This window comes from Coregonus lavaretus (genome assembly GCF_964263955.1).
Source record: "Coregonus lavaretus genome assembly, chromosome: 28".
Taxonomy (NCBI): Eukaryota; Metazoa; Chordata; class Actinopteri; order Salmoniformes; family Salmonidae; genus Coregonus; species Coregonus lavaretus.
In genome coordinates, this window is record NC_140015.1 from 9,556,910 (window position 1) to 9,580,476 (window position 23,567).

General features: G+C 43.8%; 1 protein-coding gene across 1 annotated transcript in view; it reads right to left on the reverse strand.

The window, feature by feature from the left end:
- Window positions 1-23,278, reverse strand: part of LOC311104487 (junction plakoglobin-like) — a 67,685-nt gene extending 44,407 nt beyond the window's left edge. Inside the window, exon 1 of the mRNA XM_084146338.1 lies at window positions 23,179-23,278. The gene's annotated coding sequence lies outside the window, so the exon portion shown is untranslated. The remainder of the gene's footprint in view (window positions 1-23,178) is intronic.
- Between the last annotated feature and the right edge of the window lie 289 nt (window positions 23,279-23,567).

Below are 23,567 nucleotides of genomic sequence, written 5' to 3' on the forward strand. Positions count from 1 at the left end.
ATGTTTACAGGCAACATTTATCCAATTTTCTATATCGGATGGATATAGAATTTACTTTCCCTCTGTTTGAAGGGAGCAGAGGAAATCCAACAAATTCCCTATAGAGCTTGTCTGGAAAATAATATAACATGCACAGGAGAAAACATTTGTAGATACTAGCCTGCCTTGTCAGAAGAAAATGGATCTCAAAGATCAGAGAGAGAGAGAGAGAGAGAGAGAGAGGGAGAGAGACCTCAAATGTGTGTCTCAGCTGCCTAACCGCACAACAGAATTCATCAAGCAACTTATTATTGCCAAAACTCACAGTTCTTCCAATAAAATATTTAGGTTTGTTTTCTAAATGAACAGGCTTTTGTTTGCTACCAGGGACTACTTAGCCCCTCATCTGCTGGTGTGTGATGCCAGGAGGACATTATGCTGTCACTGCACTGTGTGAAAACACAGCCAGCTTCTCAGCTTTGCATACTGAAGCGTTGCATGATGTCGTAGCAATGCAGCCAAATCCAACTCTGCCGCTCATTGACTGAGCAAAAGACAAGGATACAGAGGGAGTAGGAAAGTGGAAGCGGTTCAAAGAAGGTGAGGACTGAGGCAAGCGAGGCGAGAGAGAGGAGAACTGGACCAATAAGAGGGAGAGGGAGAACAGTATGAGTAGAATTATAAATAGTAGGAAAGGAAGGAGGGACATGGCGCAGTAGAGGAATGGAGAAGTAAGGAGAAAGAGTGTTAGGCACGAAATAAAAATGGTAGAGAAAAGCAAAGGAGGTAAGGAACAAGGAATGAAGAGCGGAGAGGAGATTGTGAAGAGGTGAGAAAGTGAAGGAGGTGGGGAGGGAGGAGAGAGGGGGAGACAGTGATGGTGATTGGAGAAGACAGGGCTTTCAATTGTTCGAGTGAGGCGTCAATTGAAAGGAGTCGACTGGCTCACTGGAGGGGCCTGGCTCCGTACACATCCTCTCACTGGAGACACGGGTTATAGACTACTGGGGCCTGCCTGAACACACACACACACCACACACACACACATGCGCGTATGCAAGCATACATGTACACACAAACATGCACACGCAACTTTTCTTTCACCGCCACAAAGCAGTGATTCAAATGGTGCTTATCTAACTGCAATGCTCCCCAATGATATTACATATCACATTTTTGCACAATACATTTTTGCACAAAACATTATTGAAAAAAAAAACATTTCTGAACAAAACATGTTTTCCTCCTTTGTTTCTCTCCTCCTTTAGCAACCACCTCATTTCTCTCTTTCAACAAGTCTAAATGCTCTCATCATCTCCATATCTCCGCCCTCTGTCTCTAGTCTCCCACTCTCTGTCTGTCTAGATCTGTCTCTATCTCTTCCTGTCTTCCTCTCTCCTCTACTCATCTCTCCTTCCTTTCTTCTTAGATCATGTGGGAGCTGTTCCTCGACCGACCCGGAAAGCATGAGCAGAGAGAAATTGGCTCTGTCAGGTAGAGATAAAAGTGTGTGTGTGTGTGTCTGTGTGTGTTTGTATCTACTGTGTGTGTGTGTGTGTGCGTGTGAGACAGTCTCAGGGGATGGCATTGTGGCCTGCAATACGTCACCCTTCCCTTCAAAAACCCCTGATAGGCACACAAAACACAGCACCGGATAAACTGAGGTCATGTCTCTTAACCACTATCGCCACTGCTCTGTTCTCATGCACACACACACACACACTGACACACACACGTACACACATGCACACGTACAAAATACTGACAAATACACACAAAAACATACATCCATTGGACCATAATATACACACAATATTGAGAACACACAGATATCACATATGTGACTTGTTTCAGGAAACTAGGCGTATGTCGCACATCACTACTTCACAGGAGAGGCATTTGAACGTAAACATTACTTTTTGTATCAACATTTTTTTGTTGTTGGCAGAAATACCTTCTGGAACATGTGAACTTTCATGTGCCTTAATAACAGACTTGTATGCCATCTGTAAATACGAATACAATAGTTCAATTATGAGCCTAGTTGGTTTAGCCACAGAAAAAGACAGGAACCTTCCCGCTAGCCATGATTGGCTGAGATAATGAATAGGCTGGACATGCCGAGAGTTCGGATTGTGGTGGACAGCGTCGGGTGAGGTTGTGTCTCTCTCTGGTGGGAGGTAAGCTTGGCTTATATGGTGTTGAGTAAAGCTTAAACCATGTATTTAGATTGTAGGTAGGTAGGTATTGTAGTTAGGTATTGTAGGTAGTTTATCTAGGTAGTTATTGTAGGTTATTGTAGGTAAGTATTGTATTCGGCTGAGCCCGGTGAAGCACGAGGCTAGCTAACTCACTACCTGGACCAATAAAGCTAGCTAGCTAGCGAGTAGCTACTGGTATCTATTAGCAACTGTGGATAGTTGTTTCCAATGTTATTTCACGCTTAAGAGTACCTGTAATTATGCCAGCTAGCTACCTACCATTCAGCTGTTTTTCTAACCTCATTATCTGAAGCGTTAACATTAGGTAGTTAGTAGCTACTGTACTCGAAATGTAGCTAGCTTGTTGCTACCTGGATAGCTAACTAAACAATAGCTGGAACAACCTAGCTTTAATATTTGGAGACGCTTTCTCTCCGTTGGGACAGACACAAACTGGCTGAATCGATTCAGTGGCTAGCTTTGCACTTAACTGGCTAACAGTAGCTACTAAGGGTAAGTTATAACCTACATTTTTATTTCTGTTTTGTTTTTACATACTGGTAACCAGAGTCGTTCAAGGGAATTCGGGACATGGGTGACTAGTTAACGTTAGCTTGGCTCTCTGTGTGTTCGTGCCGTGGGAGGAGGGGTTGGTTCATGGCAGAGAGCTATGGCTAGCTAGTATGCTAACTATTCTAGCTAACTAACTGGCTGAATAAGTTGACGACGTACTCACTCAAACTGTCAAAACTAACCCAAAACTTTACACAACGTTAGACACGGACACGAATGATCTGCTTGGCGTGTTAACACACTGGTGGTTTGTTGTAACCGAGTATTGGTGCTAAACCATGTTATTGGAGGCTGGCATGCTAGTTGGCTTTGGCGTCATAGGATTCGGTGCCCTGGACAGTTTTTACGGAAGAATACTGTACCAAGTTAGCTAACTGAATAAACTAAGTTAGAGTCTATTCCTAGAAAACATTGAACCGCTGTAGTTTACAACAATTATAATTTCTAAAGTGAAGTTGGGAGAGTTTTATTTGAGTGTTTTCCTTGAAACGTAAGTGAGGGAGGCCCCGCTCTCTCGCTTTCCCAGATGTTTAGTTCATTTAATTCCAATCTCCTTTGCATTATTGTAGCCTTTTTCTGTAGCCTGTCAACTATGTGTCTGTCTATCCCTGTTCTCTCCTCTCTACACAGGCCATACAAATGCTTCACACCACGTGGCTGTTGCCACTCTAATCTGGTGGTCCCTGCGCGCACGACCCATGTGGAGTTCCAGGTCTCTGGCAGCCTCTGGAACTGCCGTTCTGCGGCCAACAAAGCAGAGTTCATCTCAGCCTATGCTACCCTCCAGTCCCTCGACTTCTTGGTGCTGACGGAAACATGGATTACCACAGAAAACACTGCTACTCCTACTGACCTTTCCTCGTCTAACCATGTGTTCTCACATACCCCGAGAGCATCTGGTCAGCGCGGCGTGGCACAGGAATCCTCATCTCTCCCAAGTGGACATTCTCTCTTTTCCCCCTGACCCATCTGTCTATCTCCTCATTTGAATTCCATGCTGTCACAGTCACTAGCCCATTCAAGCTTAACATCCTTGTCATTTATCGCCCTCCAGGTTCCCTTGGAGAGTTCATCAAAGAGCTTGACGCATTGATAAGTTCCTTTCCTGAGGATGGCTCACCCCTCACAGTTCTGGGTGACTTTAACCTCCCTACGTCTGCCTTTGACTCATTTCTCTCTGCCTCCTTCTTTCCACTCCTTTCCTCTTTTGACCTCACCCTCTCACCGTCCCCCCCTACTCACAAGGCAGGCAATACGCTTGACCGCATATTTACTAGATGCTGTTCTACTATTAATCTCACTGCAACTCCCCTCCAAGTCTCCGACCACTACTTTGTATCCTTTTCTCTCTCGCTCTCCTCCAACACTACTCACTCTGCCCCTACTCAGATGGTAATGTGCCGTCGCAACCTTCGCTCTCTCTCTCCCGCTACTCTCTCCTCTTCCATCCTATCATCTCTTCCCTCTGCTAAATCCTTCTCCCTCCGATCTCCTGATTCTGCCTCCTCAACCCTCCTCTCCTCCCTTTCTGCATCTTTTGACTCTCTATGTCCCCTATCCTCCCGGCCGGCTCTGTCCTCCCCTCCTGCTCCGTGGCTTGACGACTCATTGCGAGCTCACAGAAGACGGCTCCGGGCAGCAGAGCGGAAATGGAGGAAAACTAGACTCCCTGCGGACCTGTCATCTTTTCACTCCCTCCTCTCTACATTCTCTTCCTCTGTTTCCGCTGCTAAAGCCACTTTCTACCACTCTAAATTTCAAGCCTCTGCCTCTAACCCTAGGAAGCTCTTTGCCACCTTCTCCTCCCTGCTGAATCCTACTCCTCCTCCCCCTCCCTCCTCCCTCTCTGTGGATGACTTCGTCAACCATTTTGAAAAGAAGGTTGACGACATCCGATCCTCATTTATTAAGTCAAATGACACCGCTGGTCCTGCTCACACTGCCCTACCCTATGCTTTGACTTCTTTCTCCCCTCTTTCTCCAGATGAAATATTGTGACTTGTGACGGCCGGCCGCCCAACAACCTGCCCGCTTGACCCTATCCCCTCCTCTCTTCTCCAGACCATTTCCGGAGACCTTCTCCCTTACCTCACCTCACTCATCAACTCATCCTTGACCGCTGGCCATGTCCCTTCCGTCTTCAAGAGAGCGAGAGTTGCACCCCTCCTCAAAAAACCTACACTGGATCCCTCCGATGTCCGCAACTACAGACCAGTATCCCTTCTTTCTTTTCTCTCCAAAACTCTTGAGCGTGCCGTCTCTAGCCAACTCTCCTGCTATCTCTCTCAGAATGACCTTCTTGATCCAAACCAGTCAGGTTTCAAGACTAGTCATTCAACTGAGACTGCTCTTCTCTGTGTCACGGAGGCTCTCCGCACTGCTAAAGCTAACTCTCTCTCCTCTGCTCTTATCCTTCTAGACCTATCCGCTGCCTGTGATACTGTGAACCATCAGATCCTCCTCTCCACCCTCTCCGAGTTGGGCATCTCCGGCGCTGCTCACTACCTGACAGGTCGCTCCTACCAGGTGGCGTGGCGAGAATCTGTCTCCGCACCACGTGCTCTCACCACTGGTGTCCCCCAGGGCTCAGTTCTAGGCCCTCTCCTATTCTCTCTATACACCAAGTCACTTGGCTCTGTCATATCCTCACATGGTCTCTCCTATCATTGCTACGCAGATGACACAGAATTCATTTTCTCCTTTCCCCCTTCTGATAACCAGGTGGCGAATGGCATCTCTGCATGTCTGGCAGACATATCAGTGTGGATGTCGGATCACCACCTCAAGCTGAACCTCGGCAAGACGGAGCTGCTCTTCCTCCCGGGGAAGGACTGCCCGCTCCATGATCTCGCCATCACGGTTGACAACTCCATTGTGTCCCCTTCCCAGAGTGCAAAGAACGTTGGTGTGACCCTGGACAACACCCTGTCATTCTCCACTAACATCAAAGCGGTGATCCGATCCTGCAGGTTCATGCTCTACAACATTCGCAGAGTATGACCCTACCTTACACAGAAAACGGCACAGGTCCTAATCCAGGCACTTGTCATCTCCCGTCTGGATTACTGCAACTCGCTGTTGGCTGGGCTCCCTGCCTGTGCCATTAAACCCCTACAACTTATCCAGAACGCTGCAGCCCGTCTGGTGTTCGACCTTCCCAAGTTCTCTCATGTCACCCCGCTCCTCCGCACACTCCACTGGCTTCCAGTTGAGGCTTGCATCTACTACAAGACCATGGTGCTTGCCTACGGAGCTGTGAGGGGAACGGCACCTCCTTACCTTCAGGCTCTGATCAGACCCTACACCCAAACGAGGGCACTACGTTCATCCACTTCTGGCCTGCTAGCTCCCCTACCTCTGCGGAAGCACAGTTCCCGCTCAGCCCAGTCAAAGCTATTTGCTGCTCTGGCACCCCAATAGTGGAACAAGCTCCCCCACGATGCCAGAACAGCGGAGTCACTGACCACCTTCTGGAGACACTTGAAACCCTACCTCTTTAAGGAATACCTGGAATAGTATAAAGTAATCCTTCTACCCCCTATCAACTGCAAAAATGCTGCCCTGAATTTAACAGGCACTATCAACAAAGATCAGTGGGAAAAAGTTGTGATGGAATACTTTCTGGAGGACGATCGTGCCATGCTGACTCTTTCTGACTCTGAAAATGAATCAGACGATGAGGAAATCCCTGATTTAGGTAAAAACATTTTCATTGAAGCAGACATTGTAGAGTCTTCTGATGACAGTGATGGGGAAGAAACGGCGATCAACAGTGTTGTTGTCACGGAGGAAGTTGATAGAGTTTTGAAATCAGTGGAATGCCTGGTGGAAGCAGAGTATGATAGCTAAGGAGATGGAGAATATTCTGGCGTTTGATTCCAAATATGCGGAGGGATTCAAAAAGAGAACACAGAAGGCTGTTGTATAAAACACCTGTCTCCGGGTTACATCTTCAAACTAAGGGCAACCATGGCATCCGTGAAAGAGAGGGAGAAGCGTTCATCCATGTATATGGTTAGCTACATTTTCAGATATTATATTTCAAATTTTGTCAGAAAGTCATTTTCATTGCAAGTTAAAGCATACTGTTAGCTAGCTAACATTAGCTGGCTGGCTTGCTAGCTAATGTTATGTGTATGATCTGTGTAGTAATATTATTTGTATCTCAGAAATCCATTTGCATAGCTAGTTATAGCCTAATGTTAACTAGCTAGCTAACATTGAACCTAGTTGGTTAGCTTTAGCTACCTGCAGATTAATGCATGGTGGCTAGCTATGACAATCAGTTTGTATCGTTAGTAGTATGGGTTGGGATTATTGCCACATTCAAAACAACTGGGAACTGGGAACTCGGAAATCTCCGACTTCTGACTTCAGTGCGTTCAAGACAACTGGGAACTCAGAAAAAAACGTACTCCGACTGGGAAAAATCGTTTTGAACTGTCATCCAACTTGGAATTCCAACTCGGGAACTCTGGCCTCTTTCTAGAGCCCCAATTTTACGACCTAAAGATCACTAACGTCATGATTTGACCTCATATTTTTCCAAGTTCCCAGTTGTCTTGAAAGCACCATTAGGTTAATTGTTTAGCTAGCTAGCCAGCTACATGTCTAAACAAAAGACTCCACTTCACCAGATGTGATTACATGACCTATCAAGTTAGCCACGTGTGTCTGGGGGTGTTTACAGTCATCTATTTTATTTCATGAACATGTGTACATGTCTAGACAATAGTGACCCATCCACTTAGATAGATGTGGCTGGGGGGTGGTTATAGCATTTATTTCACATGATCCATCAATTTAGACAAGTGGTTAAGAATTATCTAATAACTATAAAATATTTATACAATATTTATCTGGACACTTTCTATTTTTGATACTACTATGCAAGTAACCATTTCACTGTACCATTTACACCTTCTGTATCCTGTGCATGTGACAAATAAACTTTGATTTTATTTGATATAGTGTTTGTTTACCAGAGACGGTAATGTGAATAACAACATGACATGCACCAAAGTCAGATTAGGACTGTGTTTCCCAATCCTGGTCCTCGAGTACCCCCAATAGTACACATTTGTATTGTAACCCTGGACAAGCACACCTGATTCATCAAGCCCTCAATGAGTTGAATGAGGTGTGTTTGTCCAGGGCTACAACGAAAATGTGTACTGTTGGGGGAACTCGAGGACCAGGGTTGGGAAACACTGGATTAGGATATAGTCTTGAAATCTTTGGTTGTTTACTACACTACCTTACTCACTCTGTTTAGCACATGGCCTCAAATGTGAATCCTTAAATAGATGGGTGGGGCTAAGGCTTAAGAGAGTGTGAATGATGCTGAATTGGTGTAGACAAAGAAGAGCTCTCCGGTAGGTGTACCAAAACATTCAAGGGCCATTTTATCAAAAATGGGGTTACAAGTTTATCAACTTTCAAAGCAGAATTACTTTCCCATTGTTCCTCAACTGCAGTGTATGATATACCATTTTCTAGCTTTGAGTCTCTACTTTTATCCACTTAAAAAAACAAAAAAACAATTGCTCTATAGGACCGAATCGAGACGGTCGGTCACATATGGCCAAAGCCAGTAGGACAAGAGGCCTTTCCTAGTGTAAGGGTCAGTACAGATAAAGAGAGATAAGTGGACCTCTGAGAGACACATGTTAAGAGTGAGGGAGAGGCTGAGAAAAAGACAGAGGGAGAGAGAATGACAGGAAGACAAAAGGGAAGAGACAGGGAGAGTCTTTCAGTGGACAGGGATCAGAGATGGTAAGATAAGGAAGAAGGAGTAAGAGAGAGGTAAGGAGAGAGAACGAGAGAGAGAGAGACAAAGAGAGACAAGAGGCTTCTAGACCAAAACCTGGGCCCTCCTACGCCCTCTTGTCCTCCAGTCATCCTGACTTTGTGCACAGGAGACAGCTGTGTGCTGTATGGCTCAACAGGGCTACACACACACAGACACACACAGACACACACACACACACACACAGATTGAGAACAGAAGTGGGTGCGGTGGACTACAAGACCAGCATATGCAAAGGCCATTTGAATAAGACCTTAACCTGAAAATAACAGGCGCTGGCCATTGTGGAGATGCAGCCGGTCTGTTCTGGTCTGTCGCGGGGAAACCTGGCAGAGACCTGACAGCCTGCAGACACCCGGCTCCACTCTCCCTCCCACCCTCCGACCCAAGGGGTTGGCACGGTAACCGCGAGGCAGCGTGGGCAGATCTGACAGACTGGGCTCTCCTCACCCCCTCGGCCTCATGGGAGAAATAATCTGCACACTGTGTGAACTCATCCTCCACACACAGACAGAGAGAAACGGGATGGTTAAGCCCTGTGAAATTTAACAGATCAAACTGCCCAGAGCTGAGGAGGAAGAAACCAAGTGGGGGTGCAATAAGCGGGGGAGACATACCCATTGACATAGCATGTGTAGAAACGGATATGGTCGTTCAAGGCTGAAGTGAATTGTTTGTGAGCCATTTTGGATGACTCAGTCAGTTCTTATTTTCTCATGTTCCAATCGATGCTCGTGATCCTTGAGCTACCGTTATTATACCACAATGTGCCAATTCAATTAGGCTGGCATCCCCTATAATAAAAATAAATGAAGGCTTATATCAAAACAATCAATATGCAGACACAATGGAGGAAAGGTGGAGGGGAAGTCAAGAAATACATTGAAAAGCATTATTATAAACAGGGAGAGGGAATTGGCTAAGTAAATTGTGCCGTAAATACAGAGGCTGAAATAATCAACCACTTCTCTCCTTTAAAGATTAATTGAAGATTACTCTTTTAAGGTGCTATTTGATGGTGTGTGAGTCCAGAATATGTTTTAACTAATGTGGGCAAAGCAGCATTTTCACTACTGCATATGTTTCTTTATAAATAATTTTGTGTTGTTTTGACTAGTGCGAGTAGTAGCAGTGTTTTGACTGCTATAAGATGTCAAGTTGAGTGTCAAGAGTGTCATGTCTTCAGTATGATGCTGTGTGAAGTCTTTGCACTAGAACTACCTTGTGGTTTTCAGTGTAAAGTGTACAGTTAACTCTTAAGACTACTATGTAGTATTTGTATTTATTATGGATCTCCATTAGCTGCTGACCCTACTCCACCACTACCACATATCTACAATACAAAATCCATATGTACGTGTGTGTATATTGCATATGTTATCGTGTGTGTGTATGCATGTGTCTGTGCCTATGTTTGTCTTGCTTCGCAGTTCCTGCTGTTCCATAAGGTGTATTTTTATCTGCTTTTTAAATCAAATTTTACAGCATGCATCAGTTACTTGATGTGGAATAGAGTTCCATGTAGTCGTGGCTCTATGTAGTACTGTGTGCGTCCCATAGTCTGTTCTGGACTTGGGGACTGTGAAGAGACCTCTTGTGGCATGTCTTGTGGCGTATACATGGGTGTCCGAGCTGTGCGCCAGTAGTTCAAACAGACAGCTCGGTGCATTCAACATGTCAATACCTCTCATAAATAAAAGTAGTGATAAAGTCAATCTCTACTCAACTTTGAGCCAGGAGAGATTGACATGCATATTATTAATATTAGCTCTCTGTGTACATCCAAGGGCCAGCTGGGCTGCCCTGTTCTGAGCCAATTGCAAGTCCCTTTTTGTGGCACCTGACCACACGACTGAACAGTAGTCCAGGTGCGACAAAACTACGGTCTGTAGGACCTGCCTTGTTGATAGTGCTGTTAAGAAGGTAGAGTAGCGCTTTATTATGGACAGACTTCTCCCCATTTTAGCTACTGTTGTATCAATATGTTTTGACCATGACAGTTTACAATCCAGGGTTACTCCAAGCAGTTTAGTCTCCTCAATGTGCTCAATTTCCACATTATGTATTACAAGATTTAGTTGAGGTTTAGGGTTTAGTGAATGATCTGTCCCAAATACAATGCTTTCAGTTTTAGAAATATTTAGGACTAATTTATTCCTTGCCACCCACTCTGAAACTAACTACAGCTCTTTGTTAAGTGTTGCAGTCATTTCAGTCGCTGTAGTAGCTGACATGTATAGTGTTTAGTCATCCACATACATAGACACACTGGCTTTACTCAATGCCAGTGGCATATCATTAGTATAGATTGAAAAAAGTAAGGGGCCTAGACAGCTGCCCTGGGGAATTCCTGATTCTACCTGGATTATGTTGGAGAGGCTTCCATTAAGGAACACCCTCTGTGTTCTGTTAGACAGGTAACTCTTTATCCACAATATAGCAGGGGGTGTAAAGCCATAACACATCAGTTTTTTAAGCAGCAGACTATGATCGATAATGTAAAAAGCCACACTGAAGTCTAACAAAACAGCACCCACAATCTTTTTATCATCAATTTCTCTCAGCCAATCATCAGTCATTTGTGTAAGTGCTGTGCTTGTTGAATGTCCTTCCCTATAAGTATGCTGAAAGTTTGTTGTCAATTTGTTTACTGTAAAATAGCATTAAACAGTAGCGCAGTCTTTAAAGCAGAACTGAACTCAAGAACCAACTTCTCTAATTGAAAACGGCATATGTGAAATCGATATTAGTCAGAAGCATTTATTCCAGTGCCAAAATTGACTAAAAAGTGCAAGTAAGTAAATGTTTGTCATAAAGTCAGTATCATCCAAAATAGAGTTTTGTGAGATTTGTGTACAAGAGTTCGCCATTACTTACTTGAGGGTTGGGTTTTGATTTCGACAATACCCACTTGCCGACTACCATGGGATAAACAGCTGCGGTGATTGCGGTCTATCCAATAGTACAGCAGAACACACAGACAGTGAGACAGACCTGCCCAGCAGCACAGTGGATCGAACTTTGTTTACATCAGACAACACGTCGCACATTTTTTGACTTGAGAAATACTGCACCAAACACCTTAGCTAGTAAAATTGCTAACTAAAAGCTCCTCTGCAAAAACATCAAAATTAATTACAGATTGCTTGAGTTATCTTAGATTCATTCTGACCATTTTGAGGAAGTGATACTAAGTAACTGCCACATCGAACCACACCCCCAAGACTGAAATCTCGTTTTTATTCATGAGCAACAGAAAAACATGCAGAATCGGTGCGTTCAGTGGCTCTTTATTAAATCACTGGTAGTATAGTGTTTTAACTATACTATTGCAAAAAGGCCTAACTTTAGTGTAGAAAGTGCATAGTTAAGTGGTTATGCACAGCACTAGAATGTTCTACAAGGTATTTGAACAACAGTGTCGCTTTGAATATATAGAGTATTTGGGTCAGACTATTGAGGGCAGTGTAGTGTAGTGTTCAGACAACAGTAGACGTGGGACAATACTGCTCAGAGCACAGGGGAGAAATCCTGCTCGGAGGGAAGTAGAGGAATACACCAAACTGACAGGTTGTATAATAATTAGGCCTTACATAACCATAGGGAGAATATACCTGCTTTGACAGCAGAGGTCATATCCAATATCCACTGCCAGTTTTGTCACTGATCAGCACACACACAAACATGGAAATCTTACAAATGCATCGTAAAATGCATGCAAACATAATAACAGCAAACATAATAACAGGCATGCAGAGCACATATACCCACACACAGACACACACCAAATGTGTGCCCTCTACAGACAAGGCCACAAGCACACACACACACACACACACACACACACACACTGCGTGCGAGGAAGAGGATCAGAGCAGACCCCACTCTCTCAGTTGGAGACTATAGGACTAGCTGTTCCAGGTGTAACCTGCCATCTCTCTCACAGGTCGGTGACAGATAGAGTACAAGCAGCAAGGTTGGAGGGGGGAGAGATGGAGAGGGAGAAAAAGAAAGGAAAAGAGAGTAGGCACTTCCAACATGGTGAGGGATGGGTTGGAGGGGAGACATGGAAAGAAAGAGTGAAAGAGAGACAAATAAAAGAGAGAGTCTGGACTTCCACTATGGTGGGGGAATGAGATTAGCAAGGCTGACTGCCTCAAACCAGTCTCCTCTGAAAGGACCAGACACTGCTTTGCTGGCAGCCTGAGCCCTGCGGAACGTCAAACCTTCGCCAAACACCCCTGACGGTTAGCCCAGCATATTTAACAGACCCTGTCTATACTATAAACCTCCTCTTCCAGGCAAAGCAAAGCACTCTCCACTCATGTACACACAACCCAGTTTCCTTTTCACCACCACTTACACCAACCATAACGCCTATCATACTGTCACTGTCATGGTCCAAACCTGACGGCGAGGGGGCGCTTATTAAACCGACGCTGTGATGGATCGGCCGCTCACGATTATGCACGCTTCGCTCAAGGAGAGAATTGACACACTCCACGGATGAATCATGGAGAGTTGGGGGGCTTGTTGAGGGAGGTGAGGGGTTGGGGGGGGGGGGGGGAGCGTTGGCAGGCAGTAGTGGGGCTGCAATATCCCTGAAGCTTCGCTGAGGGGAGTGTGAGGGATAGGGGGGAGGGGGGAGGGGGGGGGGAGGGGGGAGGGGGGAGCGGGCGATATTGCGACGTGAGCAGGTGGTAGAGGATAAGCAGAAAGGCTCCACAGGGGAAGCGCCTTTAGCGTGTCAGGCTCCGTCTGCAGGTTTCTCTGATGATATGGGCGAAACGAACAGAAAGATAATGTTGGCTAGCGCTCTTACACTGCTGGCAGCAGTTGGATGGATGGTTGAAATGTGTGTAGGTAGGGTAGAGAGTGAAAGGGGGAGGAGAGAAGGGGGGCTGTGTGTTTGAATTTGTTTGAAGGGTCTCACTTCTAAGCAATTCTGAGTGGTCCAATTTCAATCACATTCACTTACACCTGCGGCTGGAATGTGCTGAAATTCTCCATGGCAACCACTGACATAGTCCCTTTAAATCTGGGCTCATGATTTCAGAGGTACTACAGAAAGAAGGGGCTTTTTTATCTTGAATGGCAGCTTACCTTAAAAGTGTCTACATTGTATTTTTTCCTTGAATAAGTATAGTCTTTCAGTACTGGCACTGAGGCGTATGCAGGACTCGTCTCACACTGTGCTTTTGCTTCCCATTTGAAGCAATTAGCATGCTCCTGACATTCACCTGCTTTAAAGGCAGAGTGATCCTTACATTGGACAATACCCCAAGGACAATTACAGAGCAGCACGTACAGGGCTAAAGCTGTGCTCATATGGACTTTATTGTCGCTTTGTTGAGTTGACAGTCTGTGAGTCATTGTTTTTTAATTGGAGGCCTTGGCGTTGTTTCTAGTTGAGTTGAACTTTGAACCTGACCTAGTGAATCTTCCTTGACCTTTGACGGATGTTGTTGACAATAGTCATCTGGTTTACAGTATCTGAAGCCCCCCGCCCATTGCTTTGATGCTATTCCACCATCAAATGACCCCAACAGCTATTGGAGAAATGAAAGAAGTCCATTGATTGAGGCCTAAGATCTTTCTTCCACAAAGCGTTGCCTTGAAGATAAAGCCCATGTTGAGGCGGCATAACACTTGGTCATGCCAAGTGTATGTTGCAGGGAGAGATGAAGTGAAGGGGAGAGGAGCATGCTATTCCCACCATCCAACCACATACCACAGGTCTCTAGTAATGAAAAAGCCTTGTATCAAACAATCCCTTTCCCTTTGCATAACCCACAGATTTACCCCTTGTACACACCCAGGCCAGAGCTCACACCCACACAAATTCAGTCACACCAAATCCACAGATGTAGCTAGTACACAATTGACTTCACTCAAGGCATCTGTGACTCACCCACTCTTGAGCACGTACGCACGACAGACACACACACCAGCCAAACCTGCAGATACCACACACACACGGATGTGACAACATACTGTTGTTCCTCGTATAATTAGTGTACTAATTAACAAACTAAACCCCAAACACGAGACAACTACCAACATGCCAGACAGACGGACGGACACACACACACATTTTTTCTTCTATCCTCGTGGGGACCTAAAATGTATTTCCATCCTATTTTCCCTAACCCCTATGCCTAAACCTAACCTTAACCTGTAACCCTAACCCAAACCATAAACCTAAACCTAACTCCTAACCCTAACCTAACCACTAACTCTTTATCCCTACCCTAACTCTAACCCTAATTGTAACTCTAACCCTACCGTACGCACTACAGAGGGTAGTGCGTACGGCCATCCAGGACCTCTATACCAGGCGGTGTCAGAGGAAGGCCCTGAAAATTGTCAAAGACTCCAGCCACCCAAGTCATAGACTGTTCTCTCTGCTACCACACGGCAAGCGGTACCGGAGCGCCAAGTCTAGGTCCAAGAGGCTTCTAAGCAGCTTCTACCCCCAAGCCATAAGCCCCCCCCCCCCCTTTACGCTGCTGCTACTCTCTGTTTATTATCTTTGCATAGTCACTTTAATAATTCTACCTACATGTACATATTACCTCGACTAACCGGTGCCCCCGCACATTGACTCTGTGCCGGTACCCCCTGTATATAGCCTCGCTATTGTTATTTTACTGCTGCTCTTTAATTATTTGTTTTATTTATTTCTTCTTTTTTTTTTGGTATTCTTTCTTAAAACTGCATTGTTGGTTAAGGGCTTGTAAGTAAGCATTTCACTGTGTTTGGCGCGTTTGATTTAAGCTTAAAATAGCCTTTATCCTCATGGGTATGTGGGAAATGGAGAGAAGATACCTTGTTTTGCTATCCTTGTGGGGACTTTGAGGGATTTTAGGTCCCCACAAGGATCGAAGAACCAACCCCCCATCAGCCCTAACACACACACACATAACTTATAACTTTGTCCCCTGACAGTTCTTGTGGACCAGTGTGAACCCAGGGCCCTGGCTGTACTCCCTCCTAGTCTCTGGCACTTGGGCAAGACGCCACACCCCACTGAAGAGAAGTGAGTTTGATGGCCATTTTCAACAACAGTGTCAACAAACACTGAAAGGCAACTGTAAAAGCAGTTTGGGAACCACTGATCTAGGCTATACACAGACTCTGGCTGCATTTCATTCTGCAAACTTCTTCATACATCAGATAAGAAAGCAATATGGCAGAAGGCAATATGAAACTCTGCTTAACAGAGGGCAAGATGGGGCTATAGGCATGTTTCTGATAGTTTCCCAGTAAATGAAGCCTTGAACAGCAAAGTGGAGAGAAATAGGAGGATGGAAGGAATAGCTTATGGAACAAGATGCAGCCACTGCTTTAAAAGCTTTACCTTTGAACTTCCAGTTGGTTCCCTTTTCCACCTGACAAACACATTATGTCAGCCACCTGGGTAAAACCTGTCACCAGGCTTCAGTTGGCTCAGGTTGTCCCTAGATAACTAGGCTATAATCCATCTTGTGATGTGGTAGGCTATATTTGACACTTCACAAAAGCATTCAGCCATCTAGGTATTGAAATACGGATGACTGGATTCACCTGATAACCTGAAAACTATCATAGGTGTTGAGATCTGCCCAAGTTTGACGTCAGTTGCCAACCAACCAGTTAGAAATTAGATTTCATTGGCACCCATAGCAACCTGGCTTAACGTCATTGTAGGCTACTACAGACCAAGACGCACTTGAAGATGTAATAAAGGGATAGTTTGCCACATGGAAATGTCTATGGAGAGAGAGATGAAAAAAGCTATTTGGAGAGGGGAAAAGGCTGCAGCCTATATCTCCCAGGCATAATATGAGGGGGGGGGGGGGACGACGAGAGCTACTGAATGAGCAATGGCAATGTTACAGCATTTGGACAAGAAAATGACCATACCCTATTTTCACAAGGGTTAGGGTCTGCGCGAGATGGATTGAGTGGTGGCAGTTGATAGGCATGTGATGGGGGCTTGTAGACAGCAAAGCAGAGCATCCACTGTCACAAGCTCTTTTAGCAACTTGTTTCCCAGCCTGGTCTCATAGACTAGATGTAACATAGTAAATGTAAATCGGGACACTCAAATTAGTATGATATGTTACGTTTGTTATGGTTACATAAGACAGATGGAAAAGGGTGGTTGGTCGGGGTGGATGGATAGGCGTATAATGCGAACGTCTAGCAACCCAAAGGTTGCAAGTTCGAATTTCACCAAGGACAACTTTAGCATTTTAGCTAATTAACAACTTTTCAACTACTTACTACTTTTGAGCTACTTTGCAACTACTTAGCATGCTAGCTAACCCTTCCTCTAACCCTAACCCTAACCTTAACCCTTTTAGCTAACCCTTCCCCTAACCTAGGGTTGGGTGGTATCCATATTTTCATAGCGTCATACCGTCCTTCTCTTATACCGGGATATATGGTATTACCATCTTATATCAAATTCAAAAAAGCCCATTGGACGTCTATTACCAGAATGCTAACAAAATTAGCACAAGTAATAGCGAATTTCCATGGAGGCTGCTAGCTAAATATGCAAAAGAGTGCAAACGAAAATAACCAAATTGCAAAGACAGGCAATCCAGCTCATAAAGTTATTCATATACAGGTAGGAGCTACCGAATGTAATTTTTGGTGAGTTTGGACATTTACAAGTGAATGTGAACGAGAGACATTGTGCAAATTAACAAAGTTTTGACGAATGCTTGTCTGAAGGAAGAACAGTACTGGCTCTGGTGCAGCATGTGTACACGCTGTGTCTTTGTGGAGTCTGGAGTCGCTAGGCCACGGGCCAGTCTGCTCTGCTCGGAGAAGAGGGGGAGGAGAAGATGGGCCGAGAACGGAGAGGAGAAAGCACGTAAGGAAATCAAGATAGTGGCAGCTGTACAAATAACCCATCCAAAGAGCTTTGACTTCTCAAACACGGCAGAAAGCTAGTACAACATGATGCCCTGTCACCTTATTATTTCAGTGACTTACTTAAATTAACTAGCAAGTTAAACATAGGGTTCAGGTTAATGCAAATTCTGCATTTTCACATTATTATTATTTTTTTTACACATAATAAATATCTTGCGGTGTTTTGTAAATGCAGGCGTAAAATGCTTCTTATTGTAATTTCTGCTTGACTAATTTTCTGCTTCAGTTGTACTTCTCCACTCTGATGAGAATTCACCAACAGGCGTTCTATCAGCAGACAGACTCTGTCTGATGTGGAGCTACTTTTCTCTGGTACTTTTCTCAGTGTAGCCAGCCAACATTTCTCAGTTAAATGCAAGATTAACTTTAAGCAAAACATTAGGAAATGTGGCTGGCTACATTCTTTCTATGATAAACATTAGACATATGATGGCTATGCATCGTTTTAGCAAAAAAGACCTTGCTTAATCATTGTAAGCTCATTTACTTGTGTGGCTGCCAGTCAAATAGCGTTGCACTTCTGTTGCCATGCGATGAAAATTAAGCTATGTTCTGCCAAATGTGTTGAACTAATGTATTTTCTGTGAAGGAATACTATAGTTGCACGTCCCTGATCACTCTATTGAAGAGGAAAAAAACACTTGACTTTCATTATAAAACATATAAAACATACACAAAAATGTATGCACACATGACTGTAAGTCGCTTTGGATGAAAGCGTCTGCTAAATGGCATATTATTATTGTTATTATAAAACGGGACCAGTCAATACACAGCTGGACTCACCTGCTCTCACTTTCTCCCGTTGTGCTATCTACAGTTGAAGTTGGAAGTTTACATACACCTTAGCAAAATACATTTAAACTCAGTTATTCACAATTCCTGACATTTAATCAGAGTAAAAATTCCCTGTCTTAGGTCAGTTAGGATCACCACTTTATTTTAAGAATGTGAAATGTCAGAATAATAGTAGAGAGAATGATTTATTTAAGCTTTTATTTATTTCATCACATTCCCAGTGGGTCAGAAGTTTACATACACTCAATTAGTATTTGGTAGCATTGCCTTTAAATTGTTAAACTTGGGTTAAACGTTTCGGGTAGCCTTCCACAAGCTTCCCACAATAAGTTGGGTGAATTTTGGCCCATTCCTCCTGACAGAGCTGGTGTAACTGAGACAGGTTTGTAGGCCTCCTTGCTCGCACACGCTTTTTCAGTTCTGCCCACAAATGTTCTATAGGATTGAGGTCAGGGCTTTGTGATGGCCACTCCAATACCTTGACTTTGTTGTCCATAAGCCATTTTGCCACAACTTTGGAAGTATGCTTGGGGTCATTGTCCATTTGGAAGACCCATTTGCGACCAAGCTTTAACTTCCTGACTGATGTCTTGAGATGTTGCTTCAATATATCCACATAATTTTCCTTCCTCATGATGCCATCTATTTTGTGAAGTGCACCAGACCCTCCTGCAGCAAAGCACCCCCACAGCATGATGCTGCCACCCCCGTACTTCGCGGTTGGGATGGTGTTCTTCGGCTTGCAATCCCCCCTTTTTCCTCCAAACATAACGATGGTCATTATGGTCAAACAGTTCTATTTTTGTTTCATCAGACCAGAGGACATTTCTCCAAAAAGTACAATCTTTGTCCCCATGTGCAGTTGCAAACCGTAGTCTGGCTTTTTTATGGCGGTTTTGTAGCAGTGGCTTCTTCCTTGCTGAGCGGCCTTTCAGGTTATGTCGATATAGGACTCGTTTTACTGTGGATATAGATACTTTTGTACCTGTTTCCTCCAGCGTCTTCACAGGGTCCTTTGCTGTTGTTCTGGGATTGATTTGCACTTTTCGCACCAAAGTCTCCTTCCTGAGCGGTATGACGGCTGCGTGGTCCCATGCTGTTTATACTTGCGTACTATTGTTTGAACAGATGAACGTGGTACCTTCAGGCATTTGGAAATTGCTCCCAATGATGAACCAGACTTGTGGAGGTCTACATTTTTTTCTGAGGTCTTGGCTGATTTCTTTTGATTTTCCCATGATGTCAAGCAAAGAGGCACTGAGTTTGAAGGCAGGCCTTGAAATACATCCACAGGTACACCTCCAATTGACTCAAATAATGTAAATTAGCCTATCAGAAGCTTCTAAAGCCATGACATCATTTTCTAGAATTTTCCAAACTGTTTAAAGGCACAGTCAACTTAGTATATGTAAACTTCTGACCCACTGGAATTGTGATACAGTGAATTATAAGTGAAATAATCTGTCTGTAAACAATTGTTGGAAAAATGTCTTGTGTCATGCACAAAGTAGATGACCTAACTGACTTGCCAAAACTATAGTTTGTTAACAAGACATTTGTGGAGTGGTTGGAAAATTAGTTTTAATGACTCCAACCTAAGTGTATGTAAACTTCCGACTTCAACTGTACAAACGAACACGTGACTGGCTCAACTGTTCTGGGGAACTACGGTAATCTTCATAATGTAAAATTATGTGACCGGTGAAATGAAGTATGCAATCTGCTTTATCTCCTTAATGTATTGCACAAGTTGACTGCAGGTATTTACTTAAAAAGTATCTACAAATATTAAAAGGTATTGAAAAACTTCTAATAAATAGTTTCAACGGTATTGAAAAACCATCCTGTGGCTTTCCCCTAACCCTAACCTTAACCCTTTAACCTAACTCCTAAACTTAACCCTAACCTTAACCCTAACCACTAACCCTAGCCAGCTAGCTAAAGTTAGCCACCTAGCCACCTAGCTAGAATTCATAACGTATAATACGTTTAGCAAATTCTTAACATTCGTAACATCTCATACGAAATGTGTGATGGACATCCACAAATTAATACATACCATACAAAACCTAACATATCATACTAAATGAAGTGTCTCGAATTTACAAACAGAATAATACAAAATTCTCTGAGACCAGGTTGCATTTTCAGAACACACCAAAAATTCAATCCAATTCCATTCAACCAATGTGCTCCGAACAGCGTTGCCATGTCCACAGTTTTCCACCAGCAAATGGGCTACTTTGAAAACGATGTCGCGGGTGAAAATGTATTGGTCATAGGTGCGGGTTTTTGGGCTACTTTTACTTTCACCGCGGCCGCCATGGCATTTCTTTAAAAAAAATACAAATCGATTTCATTGTGACCTGCTGCTGCTGACTATCAGGCAATGAGGCAGGTGTGTGTGTGTGTGTGTGTGTTGAGAGAGCACTGCAGCATGCAGCTTGTCCACTATTGGCTGAGTCACCTGAGTGAGAGTTGACAGAGCAGCACACGCGCACATCGTGACAACTTTTCACCAGTTGTAGGTATGCTATTTAACTTGTCATTCTGCGCAAGTGGAAATTTGAAATGGAAGTTATGGAACTCCCTGGTGTGCTTCTGTTATGGGGAAAAGTCCTCAATGAAACTGACATTGTAGGCTATTGTAGGCTAACATTTGATACAATAAATATGTTGAAATGACTATATTACTGGAATCATTGCAAATCAATTTGTGTTATTATGCAATTATTAATGGCTATGTTTAGTTAATTAAATTGGAAGTCATCAAAGCTCTATCGCAATTGTCAATCAGTTGTTAGAACGCATTAGATTGAATCTAACATTCAGTCAGATTAGGCTACAGGTAAGAAATAAAAAATAAATAAAAAAACTGGCTGTTGTTGACAAGCCTATTCAGTTGATATTATTAGTATTTAATTCAGTGATTGAAATTATGACCCCATCCTCAGTAGTCTATTCCAGCAGGCTATTGGGAAACAAGCACTTCTTACCTCGAAATCGCCTAGATCTTGCCTAGGTTACTCTAGACTATCTGAAATTAGATGTAGGCCTATCAGGGGTATTTTCTACCTGACTTTATCTAAGCAAACCATGGCAAAGTTCAATTAAAATCATAAACCCAGATTTTAGTCTGTAGCCTATGCCTACTGAAATGACAAGTCGATCTCGTAAATGGGCCATTTATAACTGTTTGTAGTCTTAACATCTGGTTTGTGGTATATGGCCAATATACCAAGGCTAAAGGCTGTATCCAGGCACTCTGCGTTGCATCATGCGTAAGAACAGCCATTAGCCGTGGTATATCGGCCATATACTACACCCCCTTGTGCCTTATTGCTTAATCATAGCAGTCAAACAAGTTACATCGACATCCATTGATAGAAAATGATCTGGCGAGTTTAATAAGGGAAATTTATCTTTTCTCATTTACATTTTAGTCATTTAGCAGACGCTCTTATCCAGAGGGACTTACAGGAGCAATTAGGGTTAAGTGCCTTGCTCAAGGGCACATCGACAGATTTTTCACCTAGTCGGCTCAGGGATTAGAACCAGCGACCTTTCGGTTACTGGCACAACGCTCTTAACCACTAAACTACCTGCCGCCCCTCTTGTGACATATTCAGATTCGTTTATTATATTTGCAATAATTATTTTTTGGATGAAAACCAAATTTTGCTTCTAATGTCGTTACAAATTACGTCGATATTCCTTCTTAATTGGCTCAATAACGTTATGGTAAAAGGGTTTATTGTATAAATGTGGCAACTCCTGTCTTGCTGTGAAAAAATGGGCTAGTTTACAGGCGTGGGTATTGAGTGGTCATTGGGCTAGACATTTTAGCAAGACCTGGCTCCGAAACAGAAAGTTCAACATTGATTTTCCCTGACGGCAAGAACTCCAATTCCTTTTACACATAGCCTAGGCTACAATTAGGAAACATGAGTGACGCTCACCATGAGTCCTTGTGTGAGAGAATTTGATATAGGTGTGGCACTTATGGGACTCACTCACGTATCAATTTTCACAACGAACCCCACTACAAAACAACTTCTACTGTAATTTTAATTACCGTGACTGCATCCTCCGGGTGGCCACGCACAACGCACAGGAGAGGACACAACTGTAGCATACGGTAACACTGAGCATATTGCAATAACCACACACATATTTGGTGATTTGACAACTGGGTGAGTTTCAGTAGTCACAATAGTCTAGGCTACTTATACCATACTAGTCATGCCTTGGCTATTCTACTCGCATGCATCCCTATTTGGAGATAGAGGTGCATGCACCGTTATTCCTGAGTTCCTATCAATAAACAGTCAAGTTTCTCCTAGCCCAGTCACTCGCACCGACACCGATGGGTTGCTGCCTACATCCATGTCACAGCCAAATAATGTCGATTCAAAAGCAACAGCAACATTGCAGAAGTGTGAGACAATTCTGGTAACAATTATATAACTCAGAGCGTAGCCTAGTCAACCAAAACAAAATGTCCCACATCTGGCAAGACTGAAACGCTCATCTGCTACATAGGAATGAATGTCAGGAAGGTTGGCTGGCTACATTCACGGACACAATAAAAGATGCCAGACAAACACGACACAGAGGGAGCATATCAGTCTCAATAGCTGGTAAGGAATGTCACTTGGTATTGATAATGCTTTAAACTACATCTGATCAATAGGCTACCATACCTATTCACAACGCATCACAGCATCTTGTTGGAGAAAACACTGTTGCACGAATATCTTTGATCGGAACAGAGAACATTCGCTTTCCGAACAATACAAAACATGACATTATCTCAAATAAACTCCACTAGGTTACAGCATGCGACTGAAGCGACGCCCCCGAGCGCCAATGTGTTGACAGGTTGGTTACCTTGCGTAATTAAATCGCTGGTTTCAGGACCTCCTTGCGCGCAGCACTCCGAGTATAAACTTTTCTTAAATCCCGTGTTCGCCTGCTCGTTCTGGAGCCCTCGGTTCCAAGCAAGTCTAGAATGTGTTGAGCAACGGTTCAGTGACAACGTCAATTTCGTGGAGTCTCCACCCACGGCACCAAGAGAGACCCAATGGGCGGGTCGTTGAAACGGTCACTGGCCAAATCAACAAATAGAGTGTTATTACAAAGTAATTGAAAAGGATGGGCAATATCGGTAACAATTTACAATGAATTCTGTCGTGAGGAATAGCCAAAATATGTCCTCTCCTTTATGTTTCTCCCTGCGCAATTATGAAATAGAATGTGGTACATCATGAGGAATAACT